General features: G+C 40.9%; 1 pseudogene; it reads left to right on the top strand.

Annotated features, from left to right (window-relative positions):
* Positions 1-236: 236 nt before the first annotated feature.
* LOC128123604 (uncharacterized) lies at positions 237-343 on the top strand (annotated as a pseudogene).
* The last annotated feature ends 16,097 nt before the right edge of the window (positions 344-16,440 follow it).

The following is a 16,440-nucleotide window of genomic DNA, read 5'->3' on the forward strand; positions in this document are numbered from 1 at the left end:
TCAAGCTAAACAACTGTCTCGTGTATCCAAAGGGCCTAGTCCAGTCCCATGGGGGTTCCACAGCTATTGGTCCACAGTACATGGGTTTCCAATAGTTTGGTTGGCTGTCTCTGTACGTTTTCCCATCATGATCTTGATGTCCCTTGCTTATAGAATCCCTCCTCTCTCTCTCATTGATTGGACTCCTGGAGCTCGGCTTGGTGCCCGGCCTTGGATCTCTGCATCTGCTTCCATCAATCGCTTCTCGGCTTTTTGGCTAAGATCAAGGGTAGTATCTGCTCTTATTAAATTTTTTTTAACATTTTGTAAATTAAACCGCATTTATATTAAGCAAAGACATTCTTAAATTAACTTTGATAAACTCATAAAGTTTCCTTGTTGCATATCTTTTACATATATGCATATTTTTATATACATTAAAATTAAATTTTAAATATTTCCTAACCTATTAAGTAGCTTTTCTCCATTGCCACACTATAACTGAGAGCTATGCAAATCTGGGCCAGTTACATTGTGCATCAATGTCTTCACCAGTAAGACTGGTACCTATTGGAGACGCTTGTTTTGAAAACATGAAAGAACTTTATTGTCTGTTCAATTTTAGTTTATACAGAGTTCAGAGTAGTTCTGAGAGCATTGGTACCACACAACTACATTAACCAAGGTGTCCTATATAATTCACATCAGCTGCTGGTGATGTAATCTTTCCAATTATCCTGGCTTAACCATTTCAGTTCAGAATTACAGTATTTCCATGTTTACACAGAGAGAGGCTTCCCCCATAGGCTTAGGAGCAACATCCATTGTCTGTTAAAAGGACGGCTGCTGTGGGCTATGGTATATCTGCACATAGTCTTATTCCTGTTAGGGAGAGCTATAATGGAGTTTCAGAAACTATGTCAAATTACTCCTGTGTCATAGGCATTTTCTGGCATAATTGAAAAAAAAAAAAAAAACAAGAATACCAGAAATTGGGTCTAGATTGTATTTGTAGTTACGTACTCACCTCTATATCACCACTCTTCCCAACTTACAGTGGATGCTGAATTGGTTTTTAACTACATTTAGCCTCATTTTTTATAAAACTTTTTAAAAATTTATTTTATGTGTGTGAGTGTTCTGACTGAATGTATGTTTGCATGCCATATGTGTGTCTGGTGCCCATGGAGATCAGAAGAGGGCATCAGCTCCATTAGAACTGGAGTTGCAGGTGGTTATGACCTACCATCTGTATTTTATGGCATGCAGTATACTAACTGTATACCATTCAGTCCTGGGAATTCAACCCAGGTCCTCTACAAGGGTTCAAGTGCTTCTAACCACCGACTCACGCCTCCAGCCCCTCTGTTTAACCTTTGTACTTTATGCTGTCCTCTGGATCAGTGAAGATAAGCAAGTTCTTGTCCAAGTCTTGTCAGTGACAATTTGCTTCTCTACCTGCTAGTCCAGCATCCTTGAAGTCATTGTGGTGAAAGCAAGCATACAGCTTTCCCTGCAGAGTTCAGTTTAGTTTGCCTACGTTTCCCATCCCAAAAAATTTGTGCTTTTAACAACGTCAGCTTCAGTGTGTTCCCTGGGCCACACTCTGAGACCTTTTTCTTTCTGTCCTCTGCAAACTGGGAAGCTGCAGCACAGTTGACATTCTTTGATGATGTGATGATACAGGTCTGTGAGGAGCTGGCATGAGGGCAGGAGGATTTCTGTGTGCATGAACGGCTCTTGAGACTTAAATATTGTCGAGTTCAAGTTCAGAGCCGCCAGTCTCCCCTTCCTCAATTTTGCACAAAGAATCCTGATTTCCTACTTCTAATCAATTGGTCTTAGGGTGTTTCTATGCTGGGCTCTCTATTCACAGGGATTTCAGGGCATTTGTGGGTACTAAAGTCAATGCTCTGCTTTCCAGAGATCATCTTTATTCTGCATGATCTGTTATTCACCTCCTCTAAACACATCTCTCTTTTGATCCTCATCACCACCGGTGATAGCAAAAGTACAGCCACTGGTTCAACCAAACCATGGGATGCTTTACTGGAAATCAGAAAAATCAAACTAAGCAAAAAAGTAATTGGGACACTTTCAACGTTTCCAAGCAGCATCGAGATCCACTTTGTGGATCAACGCAAGGTGAGTCTAATTTGGCCAAAGATGTTGTGCTTGACTATGTTCATAGTTGTGGATGAGCAAAGCCGATCAGAACTGAGAAGTTTTTAGGAATGTTTTCAACCCTTTCTTTGGAGTTTTTTTTCCTCTGTTCTTTCACAACTCTTAATGTCTGCATATCTCACTTTGCCTTTAGATTCATTATCTTCCCATTACCACTCTTTCTGAGTTTAGCTCTCCAACTCTCATTTCTCTTTTAACGTCTTATTTAAATATCTGAGTTTACCTCACTCCCCAACACCGTCTTTCTTTCCATAACTCTGCCTCCCTCTAGACTCCCAGAACTCTCTGCTGACTTTGCAACTTCCCTGGTAGGTCTGAAGTAGACTGACGGGCAAGTTTGGGTGGTATTTCCTTCGTGGGGCTCCCCAGTCATCGCAGAAGGGGCAGACAGTTTTCTGGCTCCTGTCTGTCGATTCCCGATCAGAAAGCCCCGTTCTGCTGTGAGTGTCTAAAAGCCACCTTTGCTCAAAAAGGATAATAAAAACGTTCAGTCAGACATTGAGGCAGCCTTCCAAACTGCTGGCTGCCAATTCCCTAGTTAAGGGAAGCTTGGCTCCAAGCCATGCATATTAACCCTTTTCACTCTGTGTCTTTGCAGAGGTGTTCCTACCAGGATGCTTGCAATTAAAGGTAAGGAAAGGGCGGGAGTTTGACATGAAAGAGGATTCTCCAGGCAGCATCCAGATACTGATGTTGCAATTTTTCTTTTACATTGGAACAACTTGTGCTTCACTAAGTAAGGTGCTGTGAAGGAAGGGCGGTCAATATATTTGAAAGAAAAACATTTGAGGCTGAGATTCATCTCTCTCTGGCTTTTTAATAGCCATGAAAGGACTGGTATTTTTGGTCTGTGTGTGTGTGTGTGTGTGTGTGTGTGTGTGTAAGAGAGGAAGGGGTTGGTTTTGGTTTTCTTTTTAAAAATATATATGAGGCACTTGGCTTTCTTGCAAAGCTGGCCCTAAGCTGTACTTCCCTAGGAGACCACTGAGTCTTGACAAATGTGCAAAAGGAGATAGAAAGGAAAGCAATAAGGGACTCCTTTCCTGTGGCAGTCACCTACATCCAAGTGGCATCACTGGCCATTATCTTCTGTCTGCTTCACTTTCTGTCTCTACTGAGGGAGGCTGCTCATGGCAGGAACACTAACGTCTTGCCTTTGTTTCATGCAAAATCTTAAACACGATACAGCCACAGGACTAAGGTTTAATGAGAGAGAATATGAGACAGAAAAAGAGACTTTAAGAGCCAGTAATGGCAACACCTTATTTGCTTTGGCACCCATCTAATGGCCTGTGTTTGAATCTCAGCTCTGTAAGAACCTAGTTTTGTTATTGAATTTTCATGTCCTCCCTAGAGAAGATCATTGTGGAAATGGCTTCCTTCAGTAGAGAACAGAAAACATGCAAATTAGTTCTGATAAATATTCATCATCATTAAGTACTACCTATAATTACTATCATTCTTTTAAAGCATCATTACTCTGATGAAAGATTTTCAGATTCTTCAGGACCCTTTTACACAGAATAGAGTAACAATTTCATTCCAAGACCATAGAAATCAGTCCTTTTGATAAGCAGGCAACCATCTTTCATCTTGCAAGAACCATCTTTAATCCCAGTTAATCAGCTACCATCCCTAAGGTATTGGATTGAATGTACTGAGTACCCATATCCAAAATGAAATTATCAGACTTCAAAATGTTTTCTGTGTTTAGTGCATCAGCATTCAGTCTAACTATGGAGGGAGCTTTCGGTCAAGACTCTGGTGCAATCTTATCCTCTTTTTTTTTGTTTGTTTTTTTGTTTTTTGCTTTTTCGAGACAGGATTTCTCTGTGTAGCCTTGGTGCCTTTTCTGGAACTCACTTGGTAGCCCAGGCTGGCCTCGAACTCACAGAGATTCGCCTGGCTCTGCTTCCTGAGTGCTGGGATTAAAGGTGTGTGTCACCACTGCCCGGCAATCTTATCCTCTTCTTTAAGTTGCTTTTCTCAGGTATTTTGTTATAGCCATACATTCTCAGAGCAAATATTACAAGAAAAGCAGGCAAAAACTACTTAGCCTCTGATGATCTTATACTGGAAGTCATATAGCACATATAGCTTCTGTTCCGTTCTCTTTTTGGTATGTAAATCATGGAAATTAGCACCGGTTCAAGAGGACAGAGGACTTTCTCAACCTCTTTATTAGATATTATCAAGATGTATTGTGGAATATGTGGTGTGATGATAGAATTTGTGACCATGCCTCAGAATTTATGGGGCAAAAGTGATCGAGATGTCTGCCCTTAATAGCCCCATAAAGCTACCATAACTGACCCAAATTGCCAAACTAACCCTTGGAGTTCTCTTCCACTACAGCCCCCCCCCCCCATGTGTTTATGGGTTTTGTGTGTGTGCACTCAAGTGTAAGAAGACACAGGCATTAACAATTTAAGTTTCAGATAGAGTGCTTATAAAAGAAGCATGTCTATACTGAGGGAGGGAAAAATTCCAGTTGTCCTAGTCAAACTATTAATATTCTGATTTTATGTAAGGTGCAGTCAGAACAAATGCTAGCTGACATATTGGCCAGAAACCTCAAGTCTTAGCCTATGAATAGCTCACCATGTACACAATCAGCTAAAACATCAACTAAGCCATGAAAATACATGCAAATGAACAGGCAAAATTCAACACCAAATCCATTGCAGTCATTAGGTTAATAGCATTCGCTTTTGCACTACCATTGACTCGATTTATTTTTTATCCCAGATATTTATCTTAGTGGAGAGCCGTAACCTCTTGGCTTAAATGGCCAGGTGGTGTTTCCAGTCCAGCGTGTTGCTGCTGGTGTGTACCAGCACGTTCTGATCCAATTTTTGGAGCTGGAACAATCTAAACTTGTATGGAGAAAGCCTTCATGGGTTTTTGTTGGCATAAGAGAAGTCTAGTTACACACATCCAAATACACAAGAGGAATGGAAGGTTTTTCCCCATTGGCTTGGGAAAGTCAGTGGTTTTGACCTGCAGTGCTTGAATGAAAAGATCCAGGCTAATTATGGGATTGTATGTTTAAACAGTTATTTCTTTACTGAACACTCACAGCACAGTTATGACTCTAATTTTCATTTGGATCTGTGCTTTCCATGGACTTACTATGCCGAGAATTTTCAATCCAGGGAAGTACATACACACGAATCAGGAGTAGCTTTATGAGTTCTGTACCTGCATTCTGACCCACAATGACAAGATTGCTATTGACATGTTCTTAGTTGATTATATATCTGCTTTACCTCTGGTTGTAGAACACACTCCTTTGTTTAAATCAATTTGGTTATCATGCTTTCTCTGAAGGTGACATGGGTCCAACCACCTGCTTCTCAGTTTGTTTGATAACTTGATCAGTTTAAAAATGGATAGTTGTTCAGTATTTTGCAGAGCAAGTATAAGTACAGCATGAATTATGAATAATTAGTTCTTGTTACTATCGTGGGTGTTCTTATGAATGCAGATGTAGTTGGCCTCCCTTTAAAGTGTTGTATATGACATCATGCTTTAGCAAATAGATCGATGTCATCATGGATATAACTACATACTGAATCTAAGATGCTATTATATTATGGTACATTTGTTATAGGGTTTTAAAGATGAGGAAGAAGTTAAGACTATCTCTAATCGTGATCAGCCCACATTAACTGTAGCTCCAAATTAGATGCCCTATTATTGGCTCCTATTCATGAAGAAACCCCCTTCTGCAAATGGTTGGATTATTGAACCAAAAGTTATGGAGAGAAAAACAAAGCAGAAAAATAGGACAAAAATTCAATCCATTTCATTTTCCTCCCCTCTTTTCTGTTCTTCTTCTTCCCTCTGTTCCTTCTCTCTCTCCTCTTCCTCCCTGCCCTCCTCCTCTGTCTCTCTCCTCTCCCTTCTCTCCTCTTTTACCTCTTCTTCCCTTCCCTCTATTCTCTTTCTAATCCTAGCTCCTGCCAGCACTCTCCTTTTTCATCCCTCAGCTCCCCTACTTTCTTCCTCCTCCTCTGCTCTTCTCTTCTTTCCCATCTTCCTCTCTTCCTTTCCATTCCCCCATTTATCTTTCCTAGCTCCTCCTCCATTCCCCTCTCCTCTTCCTTTTCCCACCCTTCACCTTTCCTCCTCCCCCCTCTCCTGCCTCCCTCCTGAAACTCCTGTTCTTCACTCACTTTTACCATTTTCTGACCTCCATTTCCCCTCCCTGTTTGACTTTTCTCTGTCTTTTCTTTCCATTCTCCTCCTCCTTCCCCCATAGCCCTCCCCTCCTCTCCTTTTTACTATTTCCCTCCCTTCCTCCCTCTCCCCTCCTTTTCCTTTCTCTGCCTCTGCTCCTTTCCATTCTTTCCCTCCCCTCCCCTCCCTTCCCTCCCTCTTGACCTCCTCCTTCTTTTTCTAACTTCATTTCTCTCCCTCCCATGCTATTCTATTTTCATTGATCAATGTTTAAGGAAATGAGGAGGAAACATAGTGTTACAGGAGAGGAACTCATACAGCCGGTGCAGCAGTCAACATCTGTATTCACAGTCACTCACAGTGAGAGGAGAAGAGAAGCAGAGACAGGTGAATCCCACAACAAATAAGACACTCTGTCTCAGTTAATGAGGGAGGTGAGGACTGATATCAGAGGTTTTCTTCTGATTTCCACATATGCACTGTGGTATTTGCATACCTGCACTCACATACATAAACATACACACATAATACAAAAGTACTATGCACATATTATGCACATACCTATGAGATAAAATTATTTATATTTTAAAATATAGGATAAAAACACTTGGTAGGAAGGATGGTCTGTAAAAAATGAAATTTTAATAGCAGTATTGCTGGGATTTAATTGCTTATACCAAAACAGCTCACAAAACATGAGGAGTACGAAGCTTCCAACAGTTCCATGGATATCAAGATTAACGAAGTTCACTTTGAAGAACTCCCTGCTAGTAGTGAGGAAGTTACGTGATGGTAGGTGAAGATCTGAAACGTATTGACGCAAGCTTGTAAATTAGTAAAATAGTTCCTTCCAAACAGAACCATTTCCAGAGAGCAGGGATGAGGGAGGGGATTCAGAGGAGATGGGGGAGGATTGGGGACGCTCATGAAACACAAGAGTTAACCAAAATGTTCCAAGTCTGGGAACACTGAAAGTTGCAAGATTCTCAGGGGCCCCTCTCCAGCTTTGAAGGAGCCAATAACTGCTGAAGGAAGGGACTTTGATCTCTTGTGTGTTCCCTTTCTTGGTTGAGTGGTTGAGTGTGTGTGTGTGTGTGTGTGTGTGTGTGTGTGTGTGTGTGTGTGTGTGTGTGTGTGTGTTGAGTCTCCTCTCTCATTATTCACTACCTATCTATCTCATCCTCCTTCCATATCCTTTTGACCCTTTTTTGCCCCATCAAGTCCCTATATTAAGTGTTTCTCAGCCATTTGAGATTCTTCTGTTCAAAATTCCCTTCCTCATCCCTGCTCTCTGGAAATGGTTCTGTTCGGAAGGAAATGTAGTCCAAGTGGATCAAAGACTTCAACATAAATCTAGTTACATTGAACCTGATAGAAGAGACTGGGAAGTAGCCTTGAATGCATTGGCACAGGAGATAACTTCCTGTTGCACACCCGTAGCACAGACACTAAGATTAACAATTAATCAATGAACCTTATGAAACTGACAAGCTTCTGTAAGGCAAAGGACACCATCAATATGACAAAATGGCAGCCTACAGAATGGGAAAAGATCATCACCAACCCCACATTGGACAGAGGACTGATCTCCAAAATATATAAAGAACTCAAGAAACTAGACATCAACAAACCAAATAATCAAATTTTAAAAATGAGGTACAGACCAAAACAGGGAATTTTGAACAGAAGACTCTGGAATGGCTGAGAAACACTTAAAGAGATGTTCATCATCCTTAGCCATCAGGGAAATGTAAATCAAAACGACTCTGAGATTCTATCTTATACCTGTCAGAATGGCTAAGATCAAAAACCGAAATGATAGCTTATGATGGAGAGGATGTGGAGTGATGGGAACACTCCTCCATTGCTAGTGGGAGTGCAAAATTGTATATCTGCTTTGGAAATCAATATGGCAGTTTCTCAGAAAATTGGAAAGCAATCTACTTCAAGACTCAGCTCTAACACTCTTGGGCATATCCCCAAAGGATACTCAATCATATCACAAGGACACTTGCTGAACCATGTTCATAGCAGCTTTATTTGTTATAACCAGGACCTGGAAACAACCAAAGAATGGATAGAGAAAATGTGGTATATTTATACAATGGAGTATTACTCAACTGTTAAAAACAATGACTTTGAGCCAAGCAACCCTGTATAAGCCCCAAAGTCATTGGACTGGACCTGCCTGGACTGAGTCTACCAGGTTGATCTCAGTCCTCGGGGGAGGCTTTGCCTTGGAGAAGATGGGAAGGGGGGATAGGCTGGGGAGAAGGGGAGGGGGGCGGGAGGGGGGAGAACAAGGGAATCCGTGGCTGATATGTAGAACTGAATTGTATTGTAAAATAAAATAAAATTAAAAAAAAAAACAATGACTTTGAAAATTTGAAGAAAAATGGATAGAACTAAAAAAAATCTTGAATGAGGTAACTCAAAACCAGAAAGACAAACATGGCATGTACTTGTTCATAAGTGGATATTAGCTATAAAGTAAAGGATAACCATGCTACAATCCACAGATCCAGATAGGCTAGGTAGCAAGGCAGGCCCAAGGTGGGGGGCACATGAATCTCCCTGGAACGGGAAATAGAAGAGATCTTGTGGGTGGACTCGGGGTGGGTTGGGATGGGAACTTGAGGGATTGGGTTGAATGGTGGATGGAGGGAGAGAGTACTGAAAGAGATGACTGGAAAGGGGGGCAATTCAGAGTCCTGTAGAGAGTTGATGAAAAGTAAACTCCCAGTAATCTATAAGCTGAGTCTCCTAGCAACAGTGGATATGGAGTTTGAACTGGTCATCTCCTCTGATCAAATTGATGACTACTCCAATTGTCATTAGAGAGCCTTCATCCAGGAACTGATGAGAACGGATACAGAGAGGGAGGAAGAATTGTATTGTCAGGTTTTTAAGTACATTGAATTTCATGTTGGATTCACTGCCAAAAATACTTGAAAGAACAAATAGAGATAGATCTGCTGACTCTAATTTAGTCATAATTAGTTAGAAAAATGGCTACTTACTGAGGCATTTATTTATTTGTTTATTTTCTACTCATTTCATGTTTATTTATTCATTTTTACAAAGTAAGCCTCTTTTTTTTTTAAGGGTTTTACATTCCAGCTTGATTAATAGATGATTCGTCTCACCTTTTAAAACTAAAACCAGGAGCCGGGCGGTGGTGGCGCACCCTTTAATCCCAGCACTCGGGAGGCAGAGGCAGGCGGATCTCTGTGAGTTCGAGGCCAGCCTGGTCTACAGAGCGAGATCCAGGAAAGGCGCAAAGCTACACAGAGAAACCCTGTCTTGAAAAACCAAAAAAAACCCCAAAAAACCAAAAACCAAAAAACAAAAACAAAAAAAACCTAAAACCAGGTTGTTCTCTCATACAATACATCCCAACTACAATTTCCCTTCCCTCCACTTTTCCTATCTCCTACCCACCTCCCCTCTCTTCCAGGTGCACCCCGCCCCCAGGTTCCTCTTCAGTCTTCAGAAAAGAGCAGGTCTCCAAGAGACTATAGCCAAACAGGACAAAACAAAATACAATAATACAAGGAGAAAGCCCTCATATCCAGGCTGGAAAAGAGTCCCAGGACCAGGCAACAGAGTCAGAGCTACCACTGCTCCTACTGTTAGGGGTTCCAGAAAAACATCAAACTAACAGCTGTAGCATATACACAGACAACCTGGTGCAGGCCCATTCAGGTCCCAGGCTTGCCTCTTCAGTATCTGTGAGCCCATGTGAAACTTGCTTAGTTAACTCAGTGGGCTATGTTCTCCTGGTGTCCTCCATCCCCTCTGATTCCTACACTTTTCCCTCCCCACCTTCTGAGGGGTTCCTTGATGTCTGAGGAGAGGGACCCAATGGAGATCTCCAATTAAGAATCTCTTCATATGCCGGCCAGTGGTAGTGCACGCCTTTAATCCCAGCACTTGGGAGGCAGAAGCAGGTGAATCTCTTGTGAGTTCGAGGCCAGCCTGGGCTATAAAGTGAGTTCCAGGACAGGTTTCAAAGCTACACAAAGAAACGCAGTATCAAAAAAAACAAAATAAAATCCAACTTTAGACCATGGTGGTCTGATATAACACAGGAGGTTATTCCAATTGTTTTGTAACTCAGTCCATGGGGGAGGCTTTGCCCTGGAGGAGGTGGGAATGGGGGCGTGGGCTGGGGGGAAGGTGAGGGGGGCCGGAGGGGGGAGAACAAGGGAATCCGTGGCTGATATGTAGAACTGAATTGTATTGCAAAATAAAAATAAAAATTAAAAAAAAATAAAACAAAAAAAGAATTTCTTCACATAATGTCTGGCTATGGGTTTCTGCACCCACTCCCACTGCTGCTGGAGGAAGTCTTTCTTTCTCTCTTTTTCTTTTTTTTGCCAGTCATGTTTGGTTCTACCCTAGATCTCTGGAATATCCAATCTCTGGTTCTTGGCCCTCTGGGGGTGTAGTGTAGGGGGGCCCATTGCTGAAGATAACTTCCACATAACTCATTGAATGTAGAGAGATCCTGCTGGTGTGGACTTGGAGCCTTCACCCCTACATTCTGTCTCTTTAACCTGGGAATGCTCTCTGCAGTTTATAGAAAGAAAAACCTGGACACCAATGCAGCCACAAAACACTCACCTACAATCTGTCCTGCCTGCAAGATGTGCTGGGGCAATGGTGGCTCAGAGCTTGTGGAAGTGGCCAACTAATGTTTGGTTTAACTTGAGGCCCACATGTCAGTTCTTTACAGAGCTCTTGTGAAGTTGCTTTACCAGTATGAACTGCACAGTTGAGATAAAACAGGATCATGGAGAGTTAATGAGGATTCCTGATACTGAATTCAGGTATAAATGTCTAGTCTATTCAGGTCTTTTCAGACTGCACATTTAAGTTATTTATTTTTTCTCTGATAAATTATTTTACTAACAAGGACATTTATTTTGTGCAGGTCCAAATCAGTACCAGATCCACACCCACGTAATGAGAGCAACTCAGGGTAAATGGTGAGAAAATGTGAGTGTGAACTCACATGGCAAGACGCTAAATCAGGCAAAGTTAATGGTAGTCAGCTTTAATCAACTAGACTTCCAAGACCTTTTCTGTAAATTAAAAGTTCCAAGCGTGACAGCTTGCAGTTGGGAACTGAAAGCTCTTAAGGTCCAAGCATTTGGAGAGGAGCTCTACTTTCACTTGCATTGAAAAAAAATTTAATTAGGAAAAAATCAAATTTCTGAAATTATTCTATGGTTTGCTATACTTTTTACTAACCAGATAAATACTTTGTTGTTGCTGTTGTTTTCATCTTGTTACCTAACATAATTCCTTGAGTCAGTGTGGAGCCATTTATTATTTCTAAGACCTGGAGTCTCTCTTCCCCCACACTAAGTTTGTAGTTAATCAGTTTGTGTCTTTGTGGGAATGTCATGGTTTTAGCAGCATTAGAATAAGTGTGTGTGTGTGTGTGTGTGTGTGTGTGTGTGTGTGTGTGTGTGCACTTGCATGTTTGTGTATTTGTGTGTGTGCCTTTGCATGTGTGCATTTGTGTGTGAGTGTGTGTGTGTGACAACTGTCCACCTCTCACCAGTTGAGACGTCACTTCTGGAGGGTGGATGCAGGGTAGGCCGATCTTGGCAGACTTTCCTCTAAAGAAAACACAGCGGGACTCAAGGAGCGCCTGCCTCTCACAAGGCCCCGATTGTGCGAGAATGCCAGAAAAGAAACAAATGCAGTTTAATTGCGTCGGATGCTTGGTGACTAGTTTGCAAAGCTTTTATTTGTTTTTAGAAGCGCTGCAGTGGCACTAAATTTTGTGTGTGTTCGGGGAGATGCAGACGAAAGTTACAGTAGGACTTAGAAGCTGGCATAATTACCGGGGCCCCTGTCAAACTCATAAACCAATAGAAGGTTTAAATAAAACCAGGGAAGGCCAAGGGGCCGAGACACTCCAAGAATGAGACTAGATCTGGAGTCTTCAGACATTTTCTCTACAGCTGTATTTGAGAGATGAATAGTCCCAGAGAAGATGGATTACATGTTTCAAGCTTCAAAAGAGTATTTTTTTGACCTCTATTGAAGAGGGTCCTTGGGTTTTGATATCAACGAATTCTTTGTGTGCTTTATTTCAACCCACAGTGGTCTCTAGGATATCTCCTTCATATGGAGAGAAGAGAACATATGAGAATCATACTGTGAAGAAAGCAGTCACTCTAGAACTCTGTTCCTAGGGTTGGGGAGATGGGTCAGTGGATAAGAAAATGTGCTACACAAGCATGAGAATTTGACGTCAAATGCTCAACACCCAGGTAAAAAGCAAGGCATGGCCATGTGTGCCTGTAACCCCAGAACAGCAGAACTGTGACCTTGCTGGCCACCAGCCTAGCTCCAAGTCAGTGAGAGACCCTGCCTCAAAGGGAGTAGGCAGAAAGTAATTGTACAGGACACTCAACATCTCTCACCTCTGTGCGTGTGTTCATTTAAGACTGTATGTATTTGGTCTTTGCTGAAGAGCTGTGTTGTGTCTGTGAACTTCCTTAAGAAGCATGGTCTGTTTTGTTTAATATTTCAGTCTTCTTTCATATGCATTACCATGCCTATTATTTTGTCAGCTAGTAAGAAATACCTCATTCAGGAGGTCATGTGTTTGTGGTTCCACAGTGGAACCTTATGGTAGAGATGACAAATAGCAAAGCATTTCCAATTTTCTTGGTAAGCACTGCCATGTTGACTACAAGGTTTATGTGTTTCCAGACAATACCTCCCAGGGTTTTCCACTCAGTTCTCACCAAGGCTTACCTGTGGTGAGGAATTCAATCTCAAAAAATCAATGACTTTTAACACTCAGCAGGAAATATGTCACAAAGAAAAACGTTAGGATCTATGATTAAAACCATCAAACAAACAAACCAAAAACTGGCCAAGAACTGAAATGAGCAGCATTGGAAACATCAATGGAGAAATATTTAAAATTGATAGGATGCAAAGGTGGTTTGTTGCTAGATTGGCTACTGTGGCTTGGGAATGTTCTATGAGATTGAAGCTACCAAAGGCAAAATTTGTCTCAGCATGTGAAGAACAGAATTCACACTACCTATATTTACTTAGCTGGAAGTCTTGGTTTAACAGCAGTCTCCCTTGGCAGTAACCAGAACTGTATTCCTGAACTTCATGATGAGATGCTCTTAGGTGACAATTGGCACAAACTTTGCAGGTACGATTGGAGACAGCTGATGCAACCAATACCATCTGGGCACAGCCAAGTCCCAAAGAACTTGATGATGCATTGGTGGTTGCTCTGACAATATGAGGAATGGCTTTTTATCAGAGCTGTGTGGCACATTACTGGCATTGTAGGAATCTTCTATGCTGTAGCTATGTGAACATCCACTGAGAAGTTTCTGAGCATGAGTGCCACTTGAGAATCTGGGTCTTGCTGTTGTGTTGTCATTGGTAATCTATGTTCCTTCCACCTTCTACTGTGGCTTGTCTCACTCCGTGCTCTCTGTCAATCAATGGATGAAGGTTTAGTTATTTCAATACATTCCTTCTGTGTGATACTTAGAGCGTCATTAAATATCCAGGAATAGCACTGATGAGCACAGTTTGAAATCATGATCCCATTGCCTGGATTTTAGGAATCTATGATGATACATTAAATGTATTTGTTTGAGCTGATGTTTAAGTGACTGTTTTGGGTCTCTTTGTTTTATATGGTACCTAGTTTTAATTGGTTGAGATAATCATTACAGTTTATACAAGTAACTTTCCTTGAGGGTTTAAAGATAACATGTCACTATATTTAAAATTTCCCTGGGCTAGTGAGATGGTTTAGCAGGTAAAGATGCTTGTCACCAAGCCTGATCACTTGAGTGTGGTCCCCAGATCCCACAAAATGAAAAGAGAGAAATGATTTCCTCCAAATGCCTGCTGATTTTTATGTGTGTACTGTGGTGCACACTCTCCCCCCAGTATGTTCACATACTATGGACATAGATGCATGCAAAATAAATACAATATAGTAATTTAAAAAGTGTACTGAGTATGCACTTCCTTAGTTTCCTTAAGATTTTCTCTTCTGCAAGCAACATTACTAGAGTTCTTGTGACATTTATAATTTTTTTAATGAAATTAGTTATTTTTTGGAAGTCTCTAGTGAATGGAAGTCTGCACAATTACTTAGATGATTGCTATTGTTGAGAAATAATTATTTTAGCAATAAAGACACAACTCTTTCAAGCATTTAAAGTACAGAGAGTGCTTACTTTGGAAATTATACAACCTCTGGCCAGGTTAAAAACAAGAAGTATCAGATTGAATGAAGAAATAAAACAAAAAAATGTGGGTCTAGGGTGATAGCTCAGTAAAACACTTGCTGTGTTGGCTTGACGACCTGAGTTTAATCTCCAACACCAATGTAAAAGAGCCAGGCATGGTGGCATACCTGTAACCACTGTGCTGGGAAGGCAGGGATGGGCAGATCCCTGTCACTTGGTGGCCACCCAGTCTAGCCTAACCAGAAAGCCTCAGATTCTAGTGGGAAACTCTGTCTCCAAAACCAAAGAAGTCAATATCTCCTAAGCAACAATACCTGATATTGATTTCTGGTTTCAATTTGTACTTGTGCACAGACACAAACACACACACGTACACAGACATGCCTGTACACATAAGTACACATAATTTTTTATAACTTAAAAAGTGTTGATATTATAATTACATGATTTTTCTACTTCCCTCTCCTTCTTCCAGCACCTTCTGTGTATTCCTCTTGCTCACTCTAAAATTCATAAATTATTTTACTATAATTGCTGTTACATGTATGTGCATTCATGCATTTATATATACATATATATTTAATGTATATATAAATACAACTTGCTCTGTCCATATAATGTTATCTGTATATGTCTGTTTTGAAAGACAAATAGGGAATATTCTGTCACCTGAGACTTCTACCTTCAAATCTTCAGATGTGAATATATAACCTGGAGTAACTGCAGAAACCTAGGAACTCAAAAGGGACAATTTTGGGGCAGGCAAGCACAGCAGAGTGAAGAATAGCAGGATGCAAGTGGTCTGAAGTGGAGTGTGTGGCGTTAATTGGGGATGGGGAGGGAGAGTAATACAGAAGATGAAGAAGAAGAAGAAGGGTAAAATAACAGCAAGGATGCATGAAAATCTCTCTCTCTCTCTCTCTCTCTCTCTCTCTCTCTCTCTCTCTCTCTCTCTCACACACACACACACACACACACACACACACACACACACACAAAATTTAAATGCGAAAATTCCATCTGGGCTGACAATGTTTCCCCCAAGAGCCATAGACTAACAAAAACCCTAATGCCAGATTTGGGAAGCCTTCTTTTGAGTTGTTAGACGAATCATCTACAAGACTACCTACGCATTAGGCTACTGATAATTGCCCTTGGTTACCTCCCAGATGTGGAAGGAAGATTAAATCACTATTGCTTTTGATACCACATAGTTCTGACACAGGACCCAGAAAATCTGATATGGGTCTGACTTGAAATCCTCCTCCCTAAGAACACAATTAAAAATATGTTATGAATCTCAGGATAATATATGAGAAGATCTTAAGAATCACTAATTGAGGGCATGATTAGAAGAATATTCTTGAAAGCTTTTCCTCAGAAACCATTCTGGACTAGAAATAGGAGAAACGTACTGTCATATCTGGTCATCCTTTAGTTTTGCCTTTACAAGAAGTAAATGATTGCGTTAATAAACAGCATGGGGTAATTTATAATTTTGAAAGGTAGAACTCAGGGAAAGTATCTCTGAAAGCTTGAGGGCAATGAGAAATAATAGAGAAATTCCCATCATTGTCTAGTTAATGAATGAACAGCTAAAGATAACCAACTGTAAGATACTATCACCATCACCTGCTATAGAATTATATTAAAGTTCTTGAAGAGATGCCCCAACTCTATGTTATATGAAGCAGATCAGATGTTCTCCTTTTCAAGAAGAGTGGACAAGGTAGGGTAAGACAGCTGGTCCAGTTAGCAAATGTAAAGCCTACTACACAAAATCTGGGTTGTTACCAACATTGCAAGTGAAAGAATGCAGGATGAAAACCATACATAT

Source organism: Peromyscus californicus, unplaced genomic scaffold (genome assembly GCF_007827085.1).
Source record: "Peromyscus californicus insignis strain IS unplaced genomic scaffold, ASM782708v3 Scaffold_3__1_contigs__length_106647218, whole genome shotgun sequence".
In the NCBI taxonomy this organism is placed as follows: domain Eukaryota; kingdom Metazoa; phylum Chordata; class Mammalia; order Rodentia; family Cricetidae; genus Peromyscus; species Peromyscus californicus.